A 25,249-nucleotide genomic window follows, 5' to 3' on the forward strand; every position below is an offset into this window, starting at 1 on the left:
TTCTTTCTTCCTTCCTTCCTTCCTTCCTTCCTTCCTTTCTTTTCCTTTCCTTTCCTTTCCTTTCCTTTCCTTTCTTTTTTCCCCCTGTTCCAGCATCATCTCGGGATCCTCTGGCTCAGCATCGGTGTCCACACATACTTATAACGACGTCGTCGGGTGATACATTTCAGCTCGCAGAGGCCGGGGCTGCCTGTCGGCCGCTCCCGAGGCTCGTGGGCCCGGGCTGTCGGTAACAGTATACAACTGTTTCTGTGTTTGTGTCAGAAAAGGTCCCACGAGGCACCGGAGGGCAAAGCAGAGCTGGGACCCGTTCCTCAGCTTGGGGACTGCTTTAGGATTGATTTCAGAAGAAACTGCTGTCCGCCTGAGCCCGGCGAGGTGGCATCAGAGGACTCCGCCATGAGGTCCCTCTTGCCTACACCCAGCTTCCCCTAGCCTAAGTTTCCCCAACTGTGAGCCAGAGGCTCATTTACTCAATCAAGTATTTACTGGGCTCTGACTTATGAAAATACCGCCTTGTTGCGCTGTTTAAGTGACCAGAGACGGTGGGTCTAAGAGCACTTCGTATCTGGAAATGCCCCTCCCTCTCCCCCCTCTGTACCCCCCCTGTTTTGGAGGGTCTGTTCTCAGACTCGGGGCTGCACCTGGCTTCTTAGGCTGCAGTCATTCTCCAGAAACCAGAACCCCGAAGGAGACATTCTGGTGAGTTATTTTCAAACTTCTACTTGGAGGGATCGGCAGGTGGAGGGCCAGTGTTTCTAGGCCTGGGTGTGGGTCCCCCCTTCTCTTCTCAGTCACTTGACCCACCAGACCCTTACTTTCTTTCTCTGTAAAAGGGGGATAATCCTCCTTTCCCTGCCCAATCTCATGTTTTTTTTTTCTCTGACCTGACCCAAGGCTCAAACAAGGAAAAGGATGCAAATCACTTTATAAATGGACAAGAGGCCATAAATATCCCCAAGCCAGTCGGTGCTGTTTTCCAAAACAAGCCGGAGGAGGCTAGGGCTGTTTTGAGCCGGGTCAAGGCCGGGGATGACCGGGGACCATTAGGAAGCAAGAATGCTCCGGCTCCTCTTATTGCTTCAAATCTGAGCCACCAGGAAGCCGCCCCATGAAACATACAAGCCTCGTATCATTTTCTCGTCTTGAATTAATTAAGAAGACGGGTATGGGGACAATTAGAGAAACCTTAGGCTGATGACATCTCCTTGTGATGGAATTTGCTTCTGCATCCACTTTGCTCTCTCTCACATTCCTCCAGATATTGGCAGGTTTGTTTTTCTCCAAACCAAGTATCGCGGATATATGGCAGGACCGCACTGGTAACTCTGCAGACATCTGGGGGCACGCACAGCCCGGGAGGGACAGGTTGGGGGTCATGTCGATATGCATCTGTTTACTTAGACTGCGTGTCTTGCTTTCTATTTTAATTTCCTTTTTAACCTAACCTGCCCTTCCCCACCCTGGCGGACATCTCTCTCTCTCCTTTGTTTTTAAATTCCATTGGCACCAAGCATTCTACATTCCCAAACATTTAAAGCAAACATTCTAGGGTGGCACTGTTCTAAAGCCCACCAGATCTCAGGGGTGCCAGCCTCATGTTCTAAGGGTGCCATCCAAATGTCCACAAGCCTGGCAAGGTCCACAGTTGACTCCAGGACCAGCCTGTTCATCAGGAAGGGACACACCACTAGCCACAGATCAGCCTGTTCACCATAATCACGCAGAAGTATGCATAAACCCAGCTGAGCAATTATGAATAATTAAATCAATTAGAGACAGTCTAGCACCAGGGATTATGGCTGCTCGGGTGTGGGCCTCTGTAATATTTTAACAGTAAATGCAAGAGCCCCAGAGAGCACTGGCAGGCCGAGGGGAACAAAAGCACGTCCAAATGCCAAGCCATGTTGCTTGGTGACCCTTCTCCACACTATCGGCGGCCTTCCCAAGGAAAACAATGGTAATGAAATGCCAATAAAATATTTTGGGGGCAAGTATGAAAGCTTCAAAATGAGTTAATTAAAAACGGATAAAACATGAGTCTCTGAAAGTATGTTGAGTAAATTTAGTGCTTGAAATTTGACAGAAGGAAAGGGTTTTCCAGCAATGCTCAGAACGTTTTAAAGTGGCAGAGCTGGACCAGTGGGTCTTGTCTTCTAAAACCAACCTCTCTCCGCTCACGCCAGGGAATGAAACTCAGGGGAGGGCTTATGGCAGGAACAGCTGTCTGGGTTACCACAGACCCACCAGTGCACCTCTTTTAAGGTTGTTTTGGGGACTGGGTGACTGAGAAGCCTGCTGCGGGCATGGGCAGCAAACAAGGTGGTCAGATTCCCGAAGCAACATTTGCACCTTGATGCCGTTGGTGGAGCAAAATCTTGACCCCCATTTCCTCTTGCTTAGCGCAAAGTTAGCACTCCAGAAATACCCAACAAGTGGGGGACTGAGAGAATGACGCACTGTTGGGACTCAGTTCCCTAGAAGGGACCAACCAGTCCAGCTGGAGGAAGTGAGCCCGAAATTGATGGTGGCTTCCTTGCTCACCTTCTCGTGGAGAGATGAGAATCCATCTCTGCCGCTCAGTTGGCTTGAGAGCTGCTCTCAGAGGTGCTGGCTCCTCTGGTCCCACTGTCCCAGGAGCCTGCACATGGTGGGGATCTCACTGGTTAACTGTGGACAGCTAGGGGATAATCAGGGATATGATGGATTTAATGAAATCAATAGGAACATAATCTCTTTTCTGTTTTCTCAATGTCTTGAGCCAAAAGGCATAAATATAGCCAACTTTGGCCCAGCAGAGAGATTTGAACTGAGCCCTTCCAGAGACAAAGGACAAATATGCCTTTTGAGCGACAATTCGTCCCAGATTTGCTGACTATAGCAAAAACGTTATTCGAGAAAAACAGGAATGCCAAGTATCATCTCCAACAGGCGGAATCCAGCACTGTGCTTACAAGGGTGAGAAGTCTTGCTTTGCATCCTCTGCTCTTCCAAGATACCAGCTAATGTTTTGCATTTGTCGTTCCTCTCTATGCCAAGTTTGAGATTAGCATCCTTGTGTTGTATGTGAAACTGCTGATACTCAGGTCGGGGGACTTGCTCAAGGCGCACATAATGGGGCAGGCCAAGATCCTATCTCCTGTTTTTCTGGCTCAAAAGCCTGTGCACGCACACATAGCTCCCACCCTATGCTGCTTCTCGGTGCATGCATGAAGAATATCGTGCTAGCATCCCAGAGGATAAAGATGCCAAAGATGTGCTCCCCCAAATGAATGAGTTCGGGGTCCTCATCTGTAATCTTGTAGGGTTGCGCCCTGTGCAAACCTGATTTTTCTCAAATCCCAATGATCAGGACATGTGATCTCCCACACCTTAATACTCTGGGTGACTCTCTCCTAGGGACCTGAGCTTTGTCACTAAATAATTTTCTGCCAGATGCCATCCACGAATAAGCAAATAATAGCTCCTCGAATGTATTCTTTCTTCCACAGCCGGCTCCTTAGCTGCCCAAACACCAGCCTTAGTGTGAGCCAGACATGCCCAGAGAGTCTTGCCCATCATCAGTAGACACCTCATGGGCCCACGCTGACATCTTCTCTGCACACTCATGATCCTTCATTCATAGTAAGCATGAGATTAAAACACCCTTGTTACTATAAAATAGAACTGAGGCTTATTGACTGCGAGTTTGAAATCTGGGGTATGATGGGCAAGGCTGTCCTCCTCCAGCTGAAACTTGGATGACAATAAGGCAGATCAAGGCCTGCTTCTGGGGCCCGGGGATGGAAGCAAGTCCACTGCACCCATTTAATTTGGCGGGTCCTTGGGAAAGCCCCAGCAGAGGGGGCTCCAAGTGGCTCCCGGCTGCAGAGCAGAGGGAGGACTCTCTTCCACATTCTCGTGGCAATCTGGGGAAAGACGGGTCAGGAAGGACACCCCGGGCTGGCAAACTCTCCCAAGTGGATGTTGCCCCTGCTGCAGGAGGGAGCGGGTGACCTTCCATCAGGGCAGTAGAAGCCCACCTAAGCCTTGCAAAGCCCAGTGAGTTACATGAAAGGCATCGCCATTTTCTCAGGAATACTGGGGAATCCGAGATTTTAAGGTGCTATATCTTTATTTGGTTTGCCTGATGTGATAGCAAGGAGTGAGCAAATCCCAAGTCCATATTCTTGCAGATACAGTCGGTTCCCAGCTGTGTTTTGCAGAGTCGAGGGAGGGGCCCAGGGACACCGCTTGGGGGCCCCTCATGGCAGGAGGGAGGCGGGAAGGCCCGAGAGGACAGAGCTTGGGGGTCCATCAGCTCAGCTCTGCACCTCTCTGCTTTATAAACTGTGAGATTTGGGTACAAGAAGGTTCTAGTCCTTGGCGGAGAGGTCTGAAAGTCACAGCATGACACCCTGTGGTGCCCCTGGCAGACTTGTGGGGAACAGATCCCCATAAATAACCCCAGGCAGGGCAACAGATGAAGAAGCCAAGCTCTTTGCTGTATAAAAAGGAAAAAAACAAATCCCATTTTCCCAGGGTATGACAATGCCACACTGGCCTCCTGGGATTCCCAAGAGAGCAAGAGCTCCGGGAACGGGAATGCTCCCTGCATCTGATTTGCTCAAATCCCTCTGAGCCCTCAGCTCTCCTGGCTCCAATCAGCCTGGATGACCTTGATCAAGTCACTTCTCCTCTCTGGGCCTCGGTTTCCCCATCTGCATCATGAGGGGGTGGACTGCATGGTTGCCAAGCTCCCTGCAAGCTCAGTGATCCTAATCTTCAATTTTCCTGACCTCTTCCGGCCATCCCCTTGTCAGCCTGGCTCCAGGGGCCTCCAGCACCCCCACCTCCGGCCAAAGCCCCTACAAATCCAGACTTCCCCTCCTCCCCCACCATTTCCCTACAAGGCCACCACAGAAAGCAGCAACGTGGACAGAAAGCAAGGATGTTTTAATTTACTCGATTAAATCGCCATGTGGACAGAGGCTCGCAAAGGAATCTGCTCTACAGAACTTTTCGTTTAATAGAATTAGTTGAAACCAGATCAGCCGAGCCCCTGTTCCTGCAGGCCATCTGCCCAGACGGGGAAACGGCTTCCCTAAATAGAACCCCATGCTGCCCGGAGCCTCCTCTCAACGGCCGGCAGGGAGCTGCCCCCTGCACCCTCCTGCCTGTTCAAATGGGTTCAAAGTCCTTCCTTTTGGGGCCAGACGGGCCGGCAGAGCTCACGTCCACTTTCGGCTAAGGCTTGGGAACTAGAATCAGACTCACGTTCAGCTCCACCTGCAGAGGACTCCTGCCAAAATCGGGGACTGCACAAAGGTGATGCCAACATAGCGCGCTTCTAATCCAGAAAAGAGGTCTGTCGAGTCACTCGCCTGAGCTCTTTAAGAAAATTAGATAAACTAACATTTACTCAGCATTTTCGGGTCTCCCAGGAAGTTTCCCACATGTTTTATTGAATCCTTGTGACAAGCCCGCCATAAGGCTCTTCACTGTCCTTTTGCAGATGAGGGTCTGAGAGGTTTAGGGACTTGCCCCGGGCCACACAGCTGGGAACGGGGACCCAGGCAACTCTAAGATGGCATTCAGAGCATGGGCGGGGCAGGCTGCCATCGCGGTGCCTGGCCCCTGGGAACTGAGACCTTTCTGCCCTCCTGTGCACTTGAGTACGAAGCTGCCGGTTCGAATCCCACCCCTGCCCATACTAGTTACATGCCTTTGGACTTCTGTGGAATGAGAGAGGGAAATGACACTTCTCTCTCTCTCTCTCGGAGTCAGAGGAGCTGCTGTATGGGAAGCTGTCGGGCACGTCCATGCTGGGCATCCCAGGTGCCCACATCTGTCCTACAGAGCAAGTTGTCGGTGCCCAAGACCCTCAAGGAGGAGGCTGCGCCATTTAGATCACGGGTTGGCAAACTCTGGCCCGCAGGCCAAATCCGGCCCATGTGCTTTTCTAAATAAAGTTTTATTGGAACACAGCCATACCGATTAGTTTACATATTGTCTATGCCTGTTGTAACAGAAACCACACGGCCCACAAAGCCTAAAATATTTACTGTCTGGCCCGTTACAGAAAACGTTTGCTTGCCAACCCCTGATTTAGAGCAAGAAGGTTGTACAGTGACACCCCCCCCCCCCCCCCCCCCCCCAAAGAGGCTGTGTAAATGTGGGGGAGGAGAGAGGAAGTTGCTTAGGGAACATTCTATCCTAATTGTTAATGAGCTTGTTTAACCTCCCAGGGCCCCACTCCCTGATCCTCGAGACTGGTTCAGGTCTTACGTGTTTTGATGTGGCATTCCTGTTTAAAAAAGAAATGATTAATGTGCCCTGATTAGTCTGTCTTAAGGAGTTTAAAAGAAGGGAGGTGAGCAGGGATAAATTGTTCTGTTATCAACGGCCACTTTATAAGTCTGGGACTTCCACCGCGGGGAGTGGCTGCTATATGGAATTGATACACGTGGAGATTTATAAGGTCAAGTTTTATGAGCCTACAGATTCTCGTGGTGTATTACCACATCCTTATTACAAGCTCATGCTGCTGTCCAGTTAAACCAATGGAGCTAATATATTACTCCTGCCTGCCTGAGCCTCAGACTTGAAGGGAACAGTGCAAGTAAAATACTGCCTTTGGGAATCAACCACATCCTGGTTTTTTCTGCACAAGTGACTTTGCTTGTTTCTTGCCTCTCCCTAACCCACAAGCTGAACCACCCCTTGGGGATGACCCGGTGTGGCGGGGGGGGAACACTTCTCTAATAGGAAGGGACAGCTTTAGGGACCTTTCGCAGATACTGCCCAGAAAGGACATCTCTTCACTGCCGTGGCGCTAACAGGATCATAAATTAAGGCTGGGCTGTTTGTCTTTGGGCCAAGGCTGTTTTAATGGGAAGGAGGAAGTCAGCCAGAACCAGGACAGGCCCAGGCTGGTTCAGTGTCCGTCCCCTCTCTTGGACCTCTGGCCAGAGAGCCTGGCCAGCAGTGGGGCTCTGGGGAGCAGAGGCAAAGGCACTTCATGGCCAGTCCAGACCAGGCAGCAGGACCTCGTGGTCTGGTGGGAGAGTGGGAGGGGTCCAGGCCCCACCTCCTTGACCAGAGCAACACATGCAAGTGATTTGCAGTCCCTATCTGATACAGATCACACTGGAATGATCCCTTGACCAAATATGCTTACTTGCTCCCCTTTTGAATAAGTGAACTGATCTACACACACTCAAACACACACACACACACCCCTACCTGCTTTGGAAGCCAAAGCAGAGGTTGACAACAGACTGGCTGAGATGACGCCCAGGAGTCTGCAGAGTGTGAGATCCCGACACCTCCTCCATCCTCCCCTGGCTACACTGACGCCATCCTGGCGCTGTCAGAACGCGGGTCCAGCAAAACCATAGGGTCTCAGTCCACACCAGAGGCCAAGAGCGGATGAGTCCTAGCCAAAGTGTCAGCATCACCAAGTTCTCGCCCACTCTGCTCCCACTGCTCTGTGACCACAGGCAGGTCATGGCCCCTCTCTGGGCCTCATTTCTGGAGCCCTAAAATAAGGGCACCATGATCTTTGGGTATCAGTCACCTCTATTTTGCTTCTGCCTTCCACACCCCCCGCTCCCTCGCCCCGCGAGCTTCTCTCCTGGGCAACTCAAACCCAGTACTACATATGGGAGGGGGCTCTAGGAAATGCAGTTTCCATCCACTTCTCGAAAGCAATTCACCTCTCTGTACAAAGAGTCTTAGATAATGTTGATTGTGGAATTCTACTCCTAGAAATCTAATGTATGGAAATAACTGGATATTTGGACAAAGATTAGAAATAAAAGTGTCTATCATGATGTTATTCATATTAGAAGCTTACAGGTAACATAAACGTCCAACCGTGGGGACTGGTTAAACAAACTTAGGGTCATCTAGTCAATGGAATGCTAAGTAGTCATTAAATATTTATCTTTGTAATGAATTTGTAATGACATGATAAAAGCACGCTATCATGCTCGTGGGTAGAGCAGACATGAGGGCTGTCTCAACACTGACCTTGCAAAGCTGGGGCCCAGCTACCAGAATTCAAGGTTCCCCCCACTACGCCATCCCCCCACCCCGGTCCCAGCAGGGCCACCCAGACACTGAGTCCGGTCTTGTCCCTGTTGTGTTAGTCAAGGCATAAGTGAAGTAGAGCCTGGAACCTTCCTTGGACATGAGCTGGGTGTTCCCTCCAGCTTGGGGAAGAGTCCTTATCCAACCAAAGGCTAAAGCAAGCCTGGGGACACAGATCCTTTTGGCCCGGCCCTCCAGCAGGAGCGGTTGCTGGGAGAGGCGCACCCAGCATGGAACACGGTGGCTCCCACCAGCTGTGACCCCGCAGATTAGTGAGGAGGGCAACTGACCTCACCCCAGCTGTCTCCATGACACCCTAGGGTTTGCCTTCACAATCATCGGGGTTCAGCCAGGAAACAGAACTGCCAGGAGTACTGGGGGGAGAGGGATTGCACACAGGGACGGGACCATACACAAACGAGGACCGGATGGGGAGGGCGTCTAGAAGGAGATCAGAGGGACAGCAAGTACTAACATGGCTGCACCGTGGCGGCCAGCAGAAAGACCCACGGAGTCCTATGCATTTGGCTGCTCAGCAGGACATGGAAAAAGGGAAGAGGGCTGGGGAGACTGCCTCCTCCGGGGCACCTGCGGCCCCTGTGGAATTGCCTTAGCCAGCCTGCAGCACACCTGGTGGTGGGCTTGGGCCCCTGTTGGCCAGCAGGGCCATTGGATGGGAAGACGAGCTGGACATGCAATGGAGAACAGGGAGAGTTTGGGACCCGCCATGTACCTCTGAGCCTGTCCCCATGTCTGAGCACCATGATCTTTGGGTATCAGTCACCTCTATTTTGCTTCTGCCTTCCACACCCCCCGCCCCCCCGCCCCGCGAGCTTCTCTCCTGGGCAACTCAAACCCAGTACTACATATGGGAGGGGGCTCTAGGAAATGCAGTTTCCATCCACAGATGGGAGCAACAGAGCCAAGCTGACAACACACATTTCAGTAAAGCCATAATTCCACAGACAACTGGGGCACAGAGAGGTTATGTGACTTGCCCAAGGTCACACAGCAAGCCCGTACTGCCTGGACTGGACCCCAGGCAGGTCTATCTTACAGAGTCTGAGGCCCATGCACAGTGAGGTCTTGCTCCTCTGTGCTCACGGCTGGGCACCTAACACAGAAAACTCACCTGGGCTAACTGTATTTATTGTTGATCTTTGACTCAACCCCTCAGTGCAGGCCGAAGGGTCAGGAAAGGCTGGAGAAGGGGGGTGTCAGGTGGGGGGCAGGGAAGTAACAGTTGTGCAGACTTCTGGTGTGTCAGGCACTGCACTAGACCTAACTACATGAGTGATAGAAGGAACAGGTGCTGGGTGTTTTTCATCTAGCATGACGCTAAGCCCTCACAGCACTTCTCCCCAGCAGCTGCAATTATGATTCCCATTTATAGGTGGCGAAACTGAAGGCACATTCCTTGCCCAAGGTATAGACTGGTAGTTGGCAGGGCTGAAATTCAAACCAAGGCAGCCGGGCTCCAGAGCCCGCTGCCACGTTCCCACTTAGTCCCACAGCCTGAGATTTCCTCTCCCTCTGCCTCAGTCCCCGGGGATCTGCGGCAGTAACCAAGCCCGAGTCTGTCACAGGCCTGGTGGCTCTCCAAGCAGCCCTTTCACGCAGTGACTTGGGGCCTCAGTTGGCTTCCAGTGGGTGTCTCTGGGGGAGGAGCCCACGCAGCAGCGAGGCTGCCCTTGGACCTGGACCCTGCCCTGGGGAATGGGTGTGGCCACGGGGGCGTGACCTTCTTCCACTTCTGCCCTATTGGCCAGCACCAGTCACGTGGCAGCACGCCCACAGGCCTGGGAGGGGCTGGACAGAGGGTTCCGTGTGCTGCCAAGGGGAGGGAGTGGGGTGTTGGGGAGGATTCGCACAGTCTGCCTTTTCTAGGCACCAGGTATTCTGTAAACTGCTAATCTCAAACTGAGAGCAAAGTCTCCCTTCCCCGCAAGGGAGAGGACCCCAAAGCCCACAGACCCCACCATTTCTTTCTAACCCCGGGTCAGGGGGCTCCCATGCCCTCCCCCAGAGACCCAGTCTCTCCTGACCTGCTCCCTACTCCCCAGCGGTGCCCAGACAGGCTTGACTCAGAAAGTTGCCCAACTTTGAAAAAATGGGCTGGATGCCAAGGTCAAGCCAGGGTGACCTCCAGGACTGGGCGGGCTCTGCATCTGGGTAGTTGATGACGCACAGACTGCCCCCTTCCCAGTGCCTCTCTTTGCTCTTCTGTGCTCTGGGCTGTCCTTCTATCTCTGCCCTCCGCGTGCTAAGACAAGACACGCCCGATTTCCCAGCCCCACTGAGCTAAGCGAGGGAGGCTTCCCTTTTTGAAAACCTAAGGGAAATATCTTCTCACATCTCTGTACCAGGAACAGCTGAGCTTTTCCTGAGCAAATGTTGGTGTCTTACAGACCCTATGAGCCTTGCCCCTGATCATGTTTACCTCTTTGCTTCGGCCGCAAGGAAGCACTGTCATCCTGGACGCTCAGCTGTGGCAAGTACACACCACCTACAGACATTCCCTCAGAAGACCCAACTTAGTTTGGCTCCATCTCTTTTTCCTATTGCACCCAAATGCCCTCGTTTCTCCTCCCGCCTTTCTTATTGCATTAACTGTCTTAGTACAATGTATCAGATACTCAATATGAGGCAGAAGTCAAAACAAATCTAATATAAATAAGTCAATTAAACCCTCCTGCCCTCACATTCTGCTTCCTGCACCCCTCCTCCACCCCTTCCCCAAAGATGGCTTTAACAAATTTCCTAATGAGACCTATTAGTTTGTTAAGCGTTCAACATTGAGGCAGACACCCGGAGGGATGGAGAATGCAGGGTGCCATATTGCCTGGCCACAGTGATCACCAGAGCCCACAGGGTCACCCGGCAAGACCTCATCACTTTTCATCTTACTTAGACTTAAAAATACACTAAGTGCTCTGGAGAAATTTTCCTACTCTTCCTCCTGCCCTTCCATTGTATTAGGGCCTTATTAAGAGAAGATCATATCTGGTACTAAAAATGTCTCCATCGGAGTATTTCCCACAGCTCTGCCAGCCCTGCCCTCCTCTGGCCAGGGGCTGGCGGGAGCACGGCATGCTTGGGTGGCTTGTCCACAGCTTGACCAGAGCTCCTGACCACATTACCATGATCTCAGGGAGTAAGGAAGCAGGGCTCAGAGGAGTGGGCATTCTCCTCATTGACCAATTTGGGGGCACTTGAGAAACCTGCCTTGGACATGCCCAGGTGCTTCCTTCTTACTGACACTCATGGGATTATTACAAGGTAGAGCAGGAGATACACACAAAACTGGGCCAATGTTTACTAGAGGTGTGGCCTTTAGGACCCAGAGTGTAAGAACCCCACCCCACCCCCCCCACCCCCGCCAGGAACCTGGGTCAGAGAACAAGAGCTTAGACCTTAGACCTGAAGCAAAGAGCCAAGTGGTCTCACCCACTGAGTCGCAGGCTGGGAAGTTGGAGCATGGGGTGGGGGGTGCAACTATTCTATAGGATGGAAAGGCCCTGTGGGGGCTTCCTTCTGGAGATAGGAAGTGTATGATGAATTCACTGTGCACCAGGATGGGCGCTGTCAGAGAGCAAGGGCCCCGAGACTGAGGAGATGGAGCCCTGCTTCATCTGAGGTGTGAAAACCCCAGCCACAGTCTCGGACCACATGGGTGTCAAGCTCTCACCAGGCTTGTGTTGTGGAGGGGCAGCTAAGGGGGGACTTAACCTGTAAAGGGTGGAGAGAAGAGCAAAAAACTCTTTCCCCATGATCCCCGAGACCCTGCAAGGAGTGGCTGAACTTCCCTCCTTTAATGGGTCAAGGCAGGAACGCGGGAAGAGAAATGTGGTGCAGGATTGCACCAATGGCCCTGACTTGTGACTTTGGATGTCCTCTCCCTACCCCGGAGTTCACCCAGATGATGTGTGTCCACCAAAAGGATGTGAGCGAATGTGACCCATGCCCAAGCTTGATAAAGTGCTGGTGTGTTTCCCTCCTGCTGTCGCTCCTCTATCGTTGCTGTGAGACTAACCTCCTGCAGGATGAGATGCGTGGAACAGCCCCATTCCTCCAGCTGGCCAGCAGAGGCCCCCTCCATTGGCCACAGGCCACCAGCCTCTGAAAATGAAAGCCACCGACAGAGACCAGAAGAAGCACCTGCCTGAGCCCCGCCTGATCGCCAAGCCACTCAGGAGAGAAAAAAAGAAATGCTGACCTAAGTTTTAAGGCACTGCGTTCTGAGTGGCTGGTTATCCTGCATAATTACAGCAACAAATAACTGAGTCCCCTTACCAGGAGCTCATCCGAGTGGAGAAGGACCCTAGTAAAATCTCACCTGGTGATTTTTTTTTTAAGATTTTATTTATTTATTTGACAGAGAGAGAGACAGCGAGAAAGGGAACACAAGCAGGGGGAGTGGCAGAGGGAGAAGCAGGCTTCCTGAGGAGCAGGGAGCCCGTTGAGGGGCTCGATCCCAGGACCCTGGGATCATGACCTGAGCCGAAGGCAGACATTTAATGACTGAGCCACCCAGGAGCCCCATCACCCAGTGATTTTAAAGTATTTTTTAAGGAATGTTTCAGATGCATGTTTCATATTCCAGTGCTTTAATACAGTTGTTAACTATTATAGAAATGTAATAAAAAAAAAAAACAACAACACAGACTCAAATAGACAGAGAACCAGATTTTAGCACACTGGAGGTCAGCACAAATGTGTTATGACTTGGACGGCCAGTTAACTAGATTTTGCTCAGACCTAAGACAGTAAAGGGGGAGCAGGGTTGGGAGGGGGAGGCTCTCTCTCTTTCCTCCTCCAGCTAATGAATGACCGGAGAGCAGAGACCAGCAGATAAGGTGTTTTGAGAAGTGTTGCCATTTGCAACTATCCTGTGGAAGAGAATTACTTTCAACACTGTGAATCCAAGTGGACTTCAGAAATCAGAAATAAATTAGCTTTGGAGGCAACTAGGGCAAGTCTCAGATAGTGCTCCGTATTTGAAATCACTTCCCCATCCTCACTGTGTGGCGTTATGAGTAGATGTTCACGTGGACTAATGAGCTGCCTGTGATACCGTGTTCTGTTTCGTGTTGTTTACCAGCAGTCTGTATGGGAAGCAATGGGCAGGGAAGGCTGGCTCTTACCCCCAGCCCCCAGCCTCCACAGCCCTGATGTGCATTCACTGCCTGGAGTCAGGGACCGTGGCCCTGAGAGTCACTGGGCAGATCCCAAAGGTGCTACACTCCAAAGCTGCAGCTGACTCCTCACAGCCAGTTCCCTCTGATTGGAGCGGCCGCCCCCAGAACGGCCTAAACTTTGGGGACACAGTTCCATTCAGGGAGAAAGTCCCCCTGCTGTCTCCTGGGGGTATAATCAGGAGACTGAAGTCCAAAAATCAAATTCAGAACAGAGCAGGAGGGGAAATTTGGTCTAGAACTTCAGTGCCGTTAAGGAACTCGAGGCCTTCATTCATTCACACGCATTCACTCATCAGCCAACATTGGCAGATGACCTACTCTGTGCCAGGCGCTACCCTAGGGCCAGGGATTCAAAGTCTGGCCTCATCCTCATGGAGCCCGCATTTTAAAAGGACAAACGGGGGGTACCTAGAACAGAGCCTAGTCTATTACTATCTCTATTGCTGATCCCCACTACCAATCTATGAGGCAAGACTATTACCATCCCAATGATTATAAGGTCCATCCCCATATTACAGATGAAGAGACCAAGGCACAGAGAGGTCAAATTATTTGTCCAAGGCCACACAGCCCATGAATGGCAGAGGCAGCCCTCGGGCTCATGCATTCTGGTGCCAAATCCCTCCAAAACATGGCTCACACTGTCTCACAGGGCTGTGTTGAGTGCGAAGTTGGGAATCCTTCTGAACCAGCTTCCTTCGGTCCATTGTAATTTGTAATTACCAACTGCAACTTCTCTCCCATTTCAGAGATAAGAAAGTTTGAGGTGCAGGAAAGCAAAGTGACTTGCCTGTGATGGCAGGGCTGTGACTTCTCAGCCAACTTGAGTGTGGTCCCCGAAAGCAGTGACCCCCCTCCACTGCCCATTCTTCTGTGGGCTCCTTGTTTGTCCAACACAAGCTGAATAGCCGCTTCTGCTCCTGCTGACATTCCAGGCCTGGGACCCAGCACCAGCTCTGTAGCTGCAGCTGCTAGAATCTGCTTTGTGTTTTGTGCGGCGAAGTATGCCAAGTACACCAACCCAGAACCAATGAAAATTCCCGGGGGTCCTGAGGACAGTGCTTGGGAGAAATGTTTTCTTTGCTGTTTCCCTGCTGTGCTCCTTCAAGACCCTGATGCACCCAGAGCAGACCTGTTGCCCAGGAAAAAGCCTGAGGAGCCTTAGGACGCTTTCCTCCTTCCCCTTCACTTCGTCACGTCTTCATTTCCTAAAGGCTTAGGCGGGAGTTTAGTCCATAACATGAACTCGAGATTTGGCCCTGATGAAGCCCATTTGCAGCCAAGAGGAAAAGCTCTCTGCTTTTCATATAAAACATTCTACACAGGCCTGCACTCACTCTAGGTCCTCAATGACAAACTCATGCTTCAAACCATCAATCTCCCAACAGGTTCTGAAGCCATGGATGAGCCTGTTCGTGAAGCCCCAAGTCTTCTCTGAGGACAGGAATCCTGGAGCCATGAGGTAAGAATATGTGGAGAATGCCCATAGACCCAGCTAGGGAGTTACAGGCTCAAGGGCCCCCAGGGCTCCAATCAAAAACATAAGGGAGCAAAGTGGGGTCTGCATAAGGCAATAGGGAGCGGTGGGGACTGGGGTGGCATGGAGTTCCCAAGCCTGTCTCCAGGGCAACCATTCTCAGCTCTGGCTCAGAGCTGTTGGGCAGGAATGCAGACTTCATATACCCAGAGGGTTTTTGTTTTTGTTTTTGTTTTTGTTTTTGTTTTTGTTTTTGTTTTTGTTTTTAAAGATTATATTTAGGGGCACTGGGTGGCTCAGTCGTTAAGCATCTGCCTTCTGCTCAGGTCATGGTCCCAGGGTCCCGGGATTGAGCCCCACCTCAGGTTCCCTGCTCCACGGGAAGTCTGCTTCTCCCTCTCCCACTCCCCCTGCTTCTCCCTCTCCCACTCCCCCTGCTTGTGTTCCCTCTCTTGCTGTGTCTCTCTCTGTCAAATAAATAAATAAAATCTAAAAAAATAAAATAAAATAAATATTTTATTTATTTATTTGACACACAGAGAGAGAGAGAACACAAGTAGGGGGAGCAGCAGAGGGAGAGGGAGAAGCAGGCTGCCCGCTGAGCAAGGACCCTGACGTGGGGCTTGATCCCAGGACCCTGGGATCATGACCCAAGCCAAAGGCAGACACTTAAATGCCTGAGCCACCCAGGTGCCCCTGCCCAGAGGTTTTAATTTGTCAAAGGAAGCTGCAAGTCTAGACTCTTCCGTAAAACATCAGTTTTTTCTAGACTTTTTCTTTGAATTATTCAATTTTTCAATGATGGTGATTAATTCAGATTTTTCAGAAAACACTGCAGTTTGACAAAACACATGTCCAGGCTATTTACAGGCCTTGGGCCACCACATCGAGGTCAGGTGAGGGACGCCAATGCCACTGCTTCTCTTGGGAACAGGTGATCCTTGGTGAACTCACAGACTCAACATTGCACCCCATCCTCCCAGTCTTGGGTATGCGTGGGGATCTTCTCTTGTCTGCCCTCCCTCACTGACTTCACCCCAACTCATGCTTTAACTACCAGCAGATGCTCCCCAAACTGGTCTTTCCAGGTGTGTCCTCTCCCCTGAGGCTCAGGCTACTTGCACCTTTATTTGGAAGTCTAATACCTCTCTCAAACTCAACAAGTCCTTACCCCAACCACTGAGGTTTCCCTTCCCTGCAAACCTGTTATTTCTATCAACTTCCCCATCTCACTAAATGCCAACCGTATCCTAGAACACCCAGCAGAGCCCAGCCTAGTTCAGCCAGACTCCAGTCACCCTGCAGGTGCATAATTGCTATTTTAAGTCACCGACAATTTGGGGAAAATTTGTTACACAGCTACAGCTGACTGATACACGTCCTGTGGGGTGGCATCTTTTCTTCCACCATAAGCACTTTTTTTTTGCCACAGTTTTCAATTTTGGAGGGGACATATTGCTCAACACTAGTCAAAAACAAGGGCAGGACCCGAGCAGCACTGCGGGCAAGCACACAGTGGTAGAGAATGGCTCACAGTGAGAAGAATCTGGAAGGCATCTTTTAACATCAGCATCATCGGAAATACACTCTCCTTCTGTTGACATGTATGTGTGATTTTGACATGCTATGGATTTTATTTGGGATGTAATTGGAAACTTTTTCCACTCATCATTTTATTTAGGAAAAATGTTATGTTATTTGACTTTGTAAATATAGTTTTTCTTCTATAAATGCCAAACCAAAAAAAAAAAAAGTATTGTGAGACATAGATAGTCTATAAAATTTGGGTATTAAGAAAACAAGAGGCATCTTCTGGGGAAACACTAATTGGGTGGTGTTCTGGGGGAGGGGGAGTCCTGTATTTCCTCAATTCAAAGGCACCATCAATGATAAAAGGCGTCACTGATTTAGTAACAGCTTTCCTGGGGAGTGAAGCAGTGGGACATTCCATGTAGGCTCAGATTTTGGCATCCCAGATGCAGGGGAGTTAAACAGGCACAAGAGGATCCCCGAGTTGAGGACACACGTACGTGCTCACAGACACACGTGTGCACAGAGACGTCGCAGCTGTTCCCATTGAAATTCCCAGCTGATGTCGACAACAGTCTGGTCAGACTAAGTGTGTCCTTCCAAAGCACCTTGGAGCTCTTTAACTGAGACGATAAAGCAGGGTGCGGCCACATCACTTTGATCTGTGTTGGGCTCTAAATGGAAACACGTCTGAGCTTCCTGCCAAATACTCCTCTGAACCTCAGACTAGGGGCTGGATTCAGTCCCCATGCACACAGTCCCATGGGTCCTGCCACGGAGGGACACAGCTGTCTGGAGAGGCTTCCAGAAGGCCATTCTGTCTTCCACATATCTCCCTCACTGCCTGTTGCCATGCCTGAAATTCCACTATTAAACTCTTTTTTTTTTATGTTCAGTTAGCCAACCTACTATTAAACTCCTGATTTTTTTTTAAATCCAGAAGAAACCTTAGAAAGTGTTTGTCAAGTTTTTTTTTTTGAAGATTTTATTTATTCATTTGAGAGAGAGAATGAGAAAGAGAGAGCACATGAGAGGGGGGAGGGTCAGAGGGAGAAGCAGATTCCCTGCTGAGCAGGGAGCCCGATGCGGGACTCGATCCTGGGACTCCAGCATCATGACCTGAGCCGAAGGCAGTCGCTCACCCAACTGAGCCACCCAGGCGCCCTGTTTGTCAAGTTTTCACAGGAACGTTGAAGTCACTTTCAGACTTGACAAGGGAGTGAATGTGTGAGGTCACACAGAGCTTACCAACAGCTGGAGCTGCCTGCACCCCTAGGATGGAGGAGAAGGTGGGGGTGCTAATGAAGCAGGGGAAGGGGGCAGGACCACAGTGGGTTGGAGCCCATCACAGGGTGGAAGCTGAGTAGTGCAGGAGGCAAGGCTGATTCCGGAGATGCAAAGAGGCCAGGAAGGAAGGAAGGGTACTCTCTATCAATCTCCCTCCCCACGTCTGCCCTCAAGACTCCCTCCAGAGCCTTCCATCCATTGAACTCAGCCAGAATCCAGCTGATGGGAGCCCTGGAGTTGCCTCCTGTGGGGATCAACCCCTGGAGATGCAGAGCAAAGCAGGGACGGGATGGGTGAGGAACGAGTCTGGATGAAAACAGGCCCCCAATCTGCACGTATCCCATACAAAGCCACGGTGGCCTATCATTTAGGATTGTTAATTTATCGCTAGCGTGGGCTCCGGAGGAGCAAGGGTTGGAGTGCCATCCATCCTTGCATCCCAGGACCCAAGACCAGCGCCTGGGACATAGAATATGTGCAATAAATATTGGCAGGGGGAAAAAAAGAGAATAGAGAGTTTGGATGAAGGAACAGCAGGATAGGTGTGGAATGAAGTCACTTTCTTTTTTTTTAAATTTTTTTATTGTTATGTTAATCACCATACATTACATCATTAGTTTTGGATGTAGTGTTCCATGATTCATTGTTTGTGCATAACACCCAGTGCTCCACGCAGAACATGCCCTCTTTAATACCCATCACCAGGCTAACCCATCCACCCACCCCCTCCCCTCTAGAACCCTCAGTTTGTTTTTCAGAGTCCATTGTCTCTCATGGTTCGTCTCCCCCTCCAACTTACTCCCCTTCATTCTTCCCCTCCTGCTATCTTCTTCTTCTTTTTCTTTTTTCTTAACATATGTTGCATTATTTGTTTCAGAAGTACAGATCTGTGATTCATCAGTCTTGTACAATTCACAGCACTCACCATAGCACATACCCTCCCCAATGTCTATCACCCAGCCACCCCATCCCCTCCCCCCCCCCCACCCCCCCACAACCCCCGTTTTTTTCCTGAGATTAAGAATTCCTCATATCAGTGAGGTCATATGATACATGTCTTTCTCTGATTGACTTATTTCACTCAGCATAACACCCTCCAGTTCCAGCCACGTCGTTGCAAACGGCAAGATCTCATTCCTTTTGATGGCTGCATAATATTCCATTGTGTGTGTATACCACATATGAAGTCACTTTCTATCTCTGGGTTTCAGTTGCCACTTCAGGAAAAATATTAGTGAGAATTGACATTCACTATGCTTAGCATTATTCTAGGTTTATCTTTATACATTTATTGTGGTTTAAAGGACATGTAATAAGCTGCATGGATTTCAAGTGTACAATTTAATTTTGACATGTTCTTATACCTGTGAAATTATCCCCACAATCAAGGGAGTAAACATGTCCAAGGCCCTTAAAATTTCCTTGTGCCCCTCTGTCCTCTCCACCCCCAACTCAAGACAACGGCTGATCTGCTTTTTGTCACTGTAGATTAGAATGCATTTGCTGGGATTCCATATCAATGAAACCATACATGCATACTCTTTTTAGTCTGACATTTCATTTGGTGAAATGCTTTTGAGATTCATCCACATTGCTGCATTCACCAATAGTGCATTCCTTCTTATTGCTGACTGTATTCCACTGTGTGGATATGCCACAATCTGTTTACGCTTTTGCCTGTTGATAGACATTGAGGTTGTTTCCAGTTTCTGGCTGTTACAAATAAAGCGGCTATGAACAATTGTGTACAAGTGTTTAAGTGGAAATATGTGCTCATCTTTCTTGGGTAAATATCTAGGAATAGTAGTGCCCAATTTTTAAGTTGTTTTCTCACAAATTTTTGAAAGTTCTTTATATATTCTAAATACAACAAGGTCCTTACCAATGTGTGATTTACAAATATTTTCTTTCAATCTGTGGCTTGTCCTTTTAATCAATTAACAACATTGTTTTAATGTAGTACGGTTCACCAATGTGTTCTTTTATATATATACTGGGCTTTTGGTGTTATACTTAGGAAATCTTTGCCTATGTCAAGGTCATGAAGATTTTCCATGATGTTTTGTTCTAGAAGTTTAAGGCTTTACATTTAGGTCTATGAGTTAAATTTTCTATATGGTGCAGGGTATAGATTGAGACTTGGCTTTTTGCATCTGAATATTCAATTATTCCAACATTATTTGGTGAAACTGCAATTGCCTTTTTACTCCTTTGTTAAAATTCACCTGACTGTGTATATGGGTAGTCCGGCCTTCTGATTCTATTGTTGGCTTTTTAAAATCTACTTGTCTGTTTTTATGCCAACAGCACACATAAAATAATTCTGAAAATCATGTTCTGTAGGTCCTCCAGCTTTCTTTTGAAAGTTGTTTGGGCTAGTCTAGGTCCTTAGCAATTCCATATGAATTTTTGAATCAGTTTGTCAACTTCTACAAAAAAAAAAAAAAGTGTCCTGGGGTTTTGCCTGGGATTGCACTGTATCTATAGGTTAATCTGGCAAGAACTAACAATATTAAGCCTGCCAATCCAGACACAGTATAGCTCTCTATGTATTTATGTCTTTTTAAATTTCTCTTTAACAAATGTTTTGTGGTTTTTTAATGTTACAGGTCTTACATATCTTTTGTCAATTTTATTCCTGGGAATTTTATATCTGTTATCCTATTGTGTGTGGCAGGGGTTAACCAATGGGCTAACTCTCATCCACTGCCTGTTTTTGTCACGGAATTTGTATTGGAACGCAGCCACGCCCATTCATTTACATATTGTCCCTGGCTGCTTCTGTCCTACAACACTGGAGTTGAGGAGTTGGGACAGAGACTGTATGTGGCTACAAACCTAAAAATGCTACCATCTAGCCCTTTACAGAGAAAGTTTCCGGACTCCTGCACTCTTTAAATTTCAGCTTCTGATTGTTCATTGCTACTATATAGAGATACAGTATATTGATATGAATTGATCTTATAAGGTGAAAACTTGTTGAAACTCACTTATTAGCTGTAGCAGCTTTTCCCTAGATTCCATAGGGGTTTTCTGCATAGATGATCCTACCGTCTGAAAATAAAGACAATTTTACTTCGGTGCTTGGCTGGCTCAGTCAGTGGAGCATGCAGCTCTTGAACTTGGAGTTGTGAGTTCAAGCCCCACACTGGGTATACAGATTACTTAAAAATAAAATCTTTAAAAAAAAAAAGATGATTTTACTTCTTCCTTTCTAATCTGAATGCCTTTCATTTCTCTTTCTTGCTTTATTGCAGTAGCTAAAATCTACCATATGATGCTGAATAGAAGTTGTGAGAGAGGTCATCCTTGTCTTTTTCCTGATCTTAGAGGAAAAGCATTTGTTCTTTCTCCATTAAGTATGGGGCTAGCTATAAGCTTTTCATAGATGCACTTTATCAGCCTGAGGACAGTCCAATCTATTCCTAGTTTAATTAGATTTTCTAAAAGATTCTCATGTATTAAACTGCCCAATCCTACCATCCTTATGTGGTAGGTACTGCTATTACCAACATCACACAGATAAGGAAACTGAGGCATATATAAGAAACTTGCCCAAGGTGCCATATGAGTTAGGGGGGTGCCAGAGAGCTTAATCCAGAAACAGAGGGACATGATGAGCTCCCTTCCAACACTCAAATTCTGGCAGTTTGTATCAGTTAGAAATGTGTTGGGCTCCAAGTAACAGAATATCTATATAGGATTAAGCAGTAGGGACCTTTAATTGTCTCCCATAATATTAAGTCTGGAGGAAACAGTTCTGGATTGATACAGCAACTCATGGTGTTATCAAGAATCCAGGCTCTCTCAACCTTTCTTCACCGCTATTCTCAGCTTATTGACTTTTCATCCTCCTGCTTGTTGTCTCAGAGCTGCAAGGTGGTTGCTACCTGTAGCTGTGAGGTGCAGACATCACAACTGTGGTTGAAGACTGGAAGTAGACCATGCGTACGGGGATGTGTAGGGGTATGAATGGGAGAGGGAGACATCTGACTCTTGCCACTCTTGTCTGCTTTCAAGGAACAAAAATGTTTTTACTGAGTTTCCCCCAGCAGACCTCTCCCCTGTCTCATTGGCCAGCCCTGCTGAATGCATGAATGAGTAAGCAGGTAATTATATAAATATATATATATATATATATGCTAGCAGAAAAAATACAGATTTGGGAGCAGTATCAGGTTTGAATCCAAGGTATATTTGAATCCCTTTGAGCAAATTACTTAATAGCCTGGACTCAGTTTCATCACCTGTAAAATGGGAGGGGATTGTACTTGCCCCAGGAGGCTCTTGTGAGGGCTAGATTTAGGAAATTACTGTGAAAGTATTTTAAACCAAAAAGTGCCTGATGAATGTGTGAACACGTGTTATGATGGTTAATCTTTCTGTGTTAATCTCCATTCCCTGAGGATAGGGATATTGTTTAACTTTTTCACCACTGTACCCTGAACCCAAGTAGTGTCTGGATCCTACTTAAGCATAAATATTTGTCAGAGAGATGAATGAATGAATGAATGAATGAATGTTTACATATAGACCCGTCCTGCCCTTAACTAATTAAGTGACTTGTGGGTTGGTTTGCTTTTTCCCTTATCAGCCTATAAACTTCCCGAGAGGGGACACCCTAGGTTCCTTCTAATTTAGGACCATTCACGCAGTATCTCGGTGTCTGGGGTGAATTAGAACATTTTGTGGTACGACAGAAGAGAAGATGAGGAACGAGGAAAGGGGGGCGGGGAGAGAACTAACATTATTTACCACACTGGTTGGTCCCCCAAGCCTTGCCTGAAGTAATTGCTAAGTAAATAAATCCCTGCTGCTCTCCCCAGAGCATGCTAGAAGGGGCCCCATCAATCAGTGCCGGAAGTGGACCGGGCGGTGGCCGCCTGCCCCACCGAGGGGCCCTCAGGCACCCCCAGAGAGCATCTGAGGCATCGCGGGGAGCCCCACTTGGAGGCAGAGTTCAAGCACACCCACGTGTCAGGTGGAAGCTGTCCAAAGTCTTCGCCGGGAGGTGAAAGGATCATTTTATTAAATAGATTAAGCAGCAGTCTTTGCATTAGAAGCAATAGACGCCAACGAACCATTTTAATGAACAGTCTGGAAATTTTTAAAAAAGAGAAATGTATTGTCTTGTGAGAGCCATAGAAACACAGGCAACCTCTATGGGCAGGGCAGCCAGAGTTTGTTCCCCGGGGGGGGGGGGGGTGACTGGGGAGCGTCCTGCAAGCTCCGAACGCCTCTCCTCCATGCGGGTGAAAGCGCCCACTAGAGACAGAGAACGCCTCTGACTCCCCCTGGGCTTTGCCTCTTTAAATAGAGACCTCAGCAAACAATGGCCAGGTGTAGGTCAAGAAATCCTGGTTTCAGCAGCTGATTGGCTGGGCTTGGTCACGGGACATTTGCCGACCAATCAACAACCGGCCAAGGGGATAGTCATGTGGGAAAATGGCCGCCTCTAGAAAGCCCTCGTTGAGGGGAAGTGAGAGTTTCCCGGAAGCAGAGGGGAGCTGCTCCAAGAGGTGGCACGGGCGGGGACTGGGCGGACAAAACAGGGTGCCTTCCACGGCTCTGCACCTCTTGTGTGCCTTTGTAATAACTTAGAAATAATAGCTAATCGTTTATCAGTTATTCACTACTTTGCCATCTGCCTTGTGGAGCCAGTCTCATAAGAACTCCTTGAAGTGGGGCACCTGGGTGCCTCAGTCGCTAAGCGTCTGCCTTTGGCTCAGGTCATGATTCCAGGGTCCTGGGATGGAGCCCCGCCTGCTTCGGGCTCCCTGCTCGGCAGGGAGTGTGTTTCTCCCTCTCTGCGCTCACCCTCTGCTCCTGCTTGCTCTCTCTCGTGCTGTCTCTCTCCAATAAATAAAATCTTAAAAAAAAAAAAAAAAACTACATGAAGTATTGTTTTCATCATTTTCTAGTTGAGGAAACTGAGGCAGAGGTGAGGCGCCTCACTCAAGGCTGCTCCCAAACCCTGCACTCTCCCTGTCCCTGATCACTGTCCCTGGTAGGCAGCATTGGGATCCTCACTTGTCAGATGAAGGAATCCAGGCTTCCAGAAATGCAGCGAGGTATTCAAGGCCAGGCTCTGGGGTGGCAGAGCCAGGGTTCCAAGGATATCTGGGGAGGTCTGGTCTCTGGCCACAATTCGGACCTGCTTTCTGCTCCTTTCATTTACCAATGGGGAGACTGAGGTCAGGGAGTTGCCAGGTCTTGGGAAGGTGGTTGTTCCAATAGACAAAGGAATGACCGCAAAGCAAGCAGCCCCTCAGTTGCTAAGCTGCTCAGGGCCACTTGTTCATAAAAGAAAAAAAAAACCTGCCATTCATGGTACCGAAATATAAAGCTTTTCTTGTTCTTCTAGGCTCACTCTCGGCTTGCCATGGTGTTTTTTAATCTGCTGTTTATGACATTCTAAGTTAAAAAAGCTTTTAAAATTTTATGTTATTAGCATAAGTTTTACCATTCATCTTCAAGGTGTACAACGTTAGTTTTAAATGCAAGTATAAGAGCACCTCTAGATGAAATTGCAGGAGTTACACACTCATATCTCATAGCTCATGCATATGTATTCCGTTCTTACCAGAACAGTGGGAACACTGCACGAAGTTAACTCTTCTGTTTTTACTTCGCTTCCCGACACGTGCACTTTCTTCTGCTACTTTCCACCTTCGGCTTGCTCACCAGTAAAGAAGGACTGAATGGAGAAAGAACCATGGGTTGGCCTGGCTTTCCTTTTCCTTCAACGCCATTGCTTCCAGCAGAAGCGTTTGGCCAGTACAGGGAAGTAACATGAATAAGAAAGGATATTGCATTTCTGAGAATGCCAGTGTCTTCTTTCTGTGTCTGAAGCAAGTTATGGTTGGAGAAAAAAAGTGTGGCTCCTTGGAGCTACTAGTACTCCCCCTAAGTCTGTCCAAAGATGTAATAAGTTCCCCTTGTTCTTGCTTTGAGCTCTCCTGGACCTTGCACAGCGCAGGTGGATCCATCGGAATTCTGCACTACTGGCGTCTCACGGATGCTTATGTGCAAAGGGGGCAGCAAAGAACAGCAGGGCATGTACCTATTGTATACGTCTCTGTTCTTGCACATGCTCCACTGTCCCGTCAGACTTCACTGACAAAACACAAGTTCAAAATAAAATTGGGACCTCACATCGCCCAGCCTTGGGTGACAGGCAGGGCTGCTTGGGTTTCCTCTCTCTGCTCTGTTCCCCAAAACTCCCACTACCTCAGCCTCATCAAACTCTGCTCAGGTCCCCAAACACACAGCTAAGCCCCCACACCTTTGCCTGGACCATTCCCTCTGCCTAGAACATTCTCTCCTCCCCTCTGATGGGCGAATTCATCTGCCAAGGCATGGGTGCAGTACCACTACCTCCTGGGAGCCTTCCCTCACCTCTTCAAGCTGAGTTGACCCTTCTTTCTTCTGCGCCTTCTCCCCCTTCCCTGTTTCTCCCTAGACACAGCTCCATGCAGTGATGAGAGCTGGGTTCTGGAATGTGACCAGGTTCAGCCTCCCACTTACTCACACGAGGATATTGGTCAATGACTTGGCTTCCCTGAACCTCAACTTTCTCATCTGTAAAATGAGACTGATTTCAGTACTGAAGAGGGTAGTGTGCCAATGAGATGGGAACCCACTGTGGGCTGCTCTTATGCACCCCGCCCCTGGGACCATGAAT

Source organism: Callorhinus ursinus, unplaced genomic scaffold (assembly GCF_003265705.2).
Source record: "Callorhinus ursinus isolate GAN/ISIS: 27379988/994484 unplaced genomic scaffold, GSC_fseal_2.0 scaffold4, whole genome shotgun sequence".
In the NCBI taxonomy this organism is placed as follows: Eukaryota; Metazoa; Chordata; class Mammalia; order Carnivora; family Otariidae; genus Callorhinus; species Callorhinus ursinus.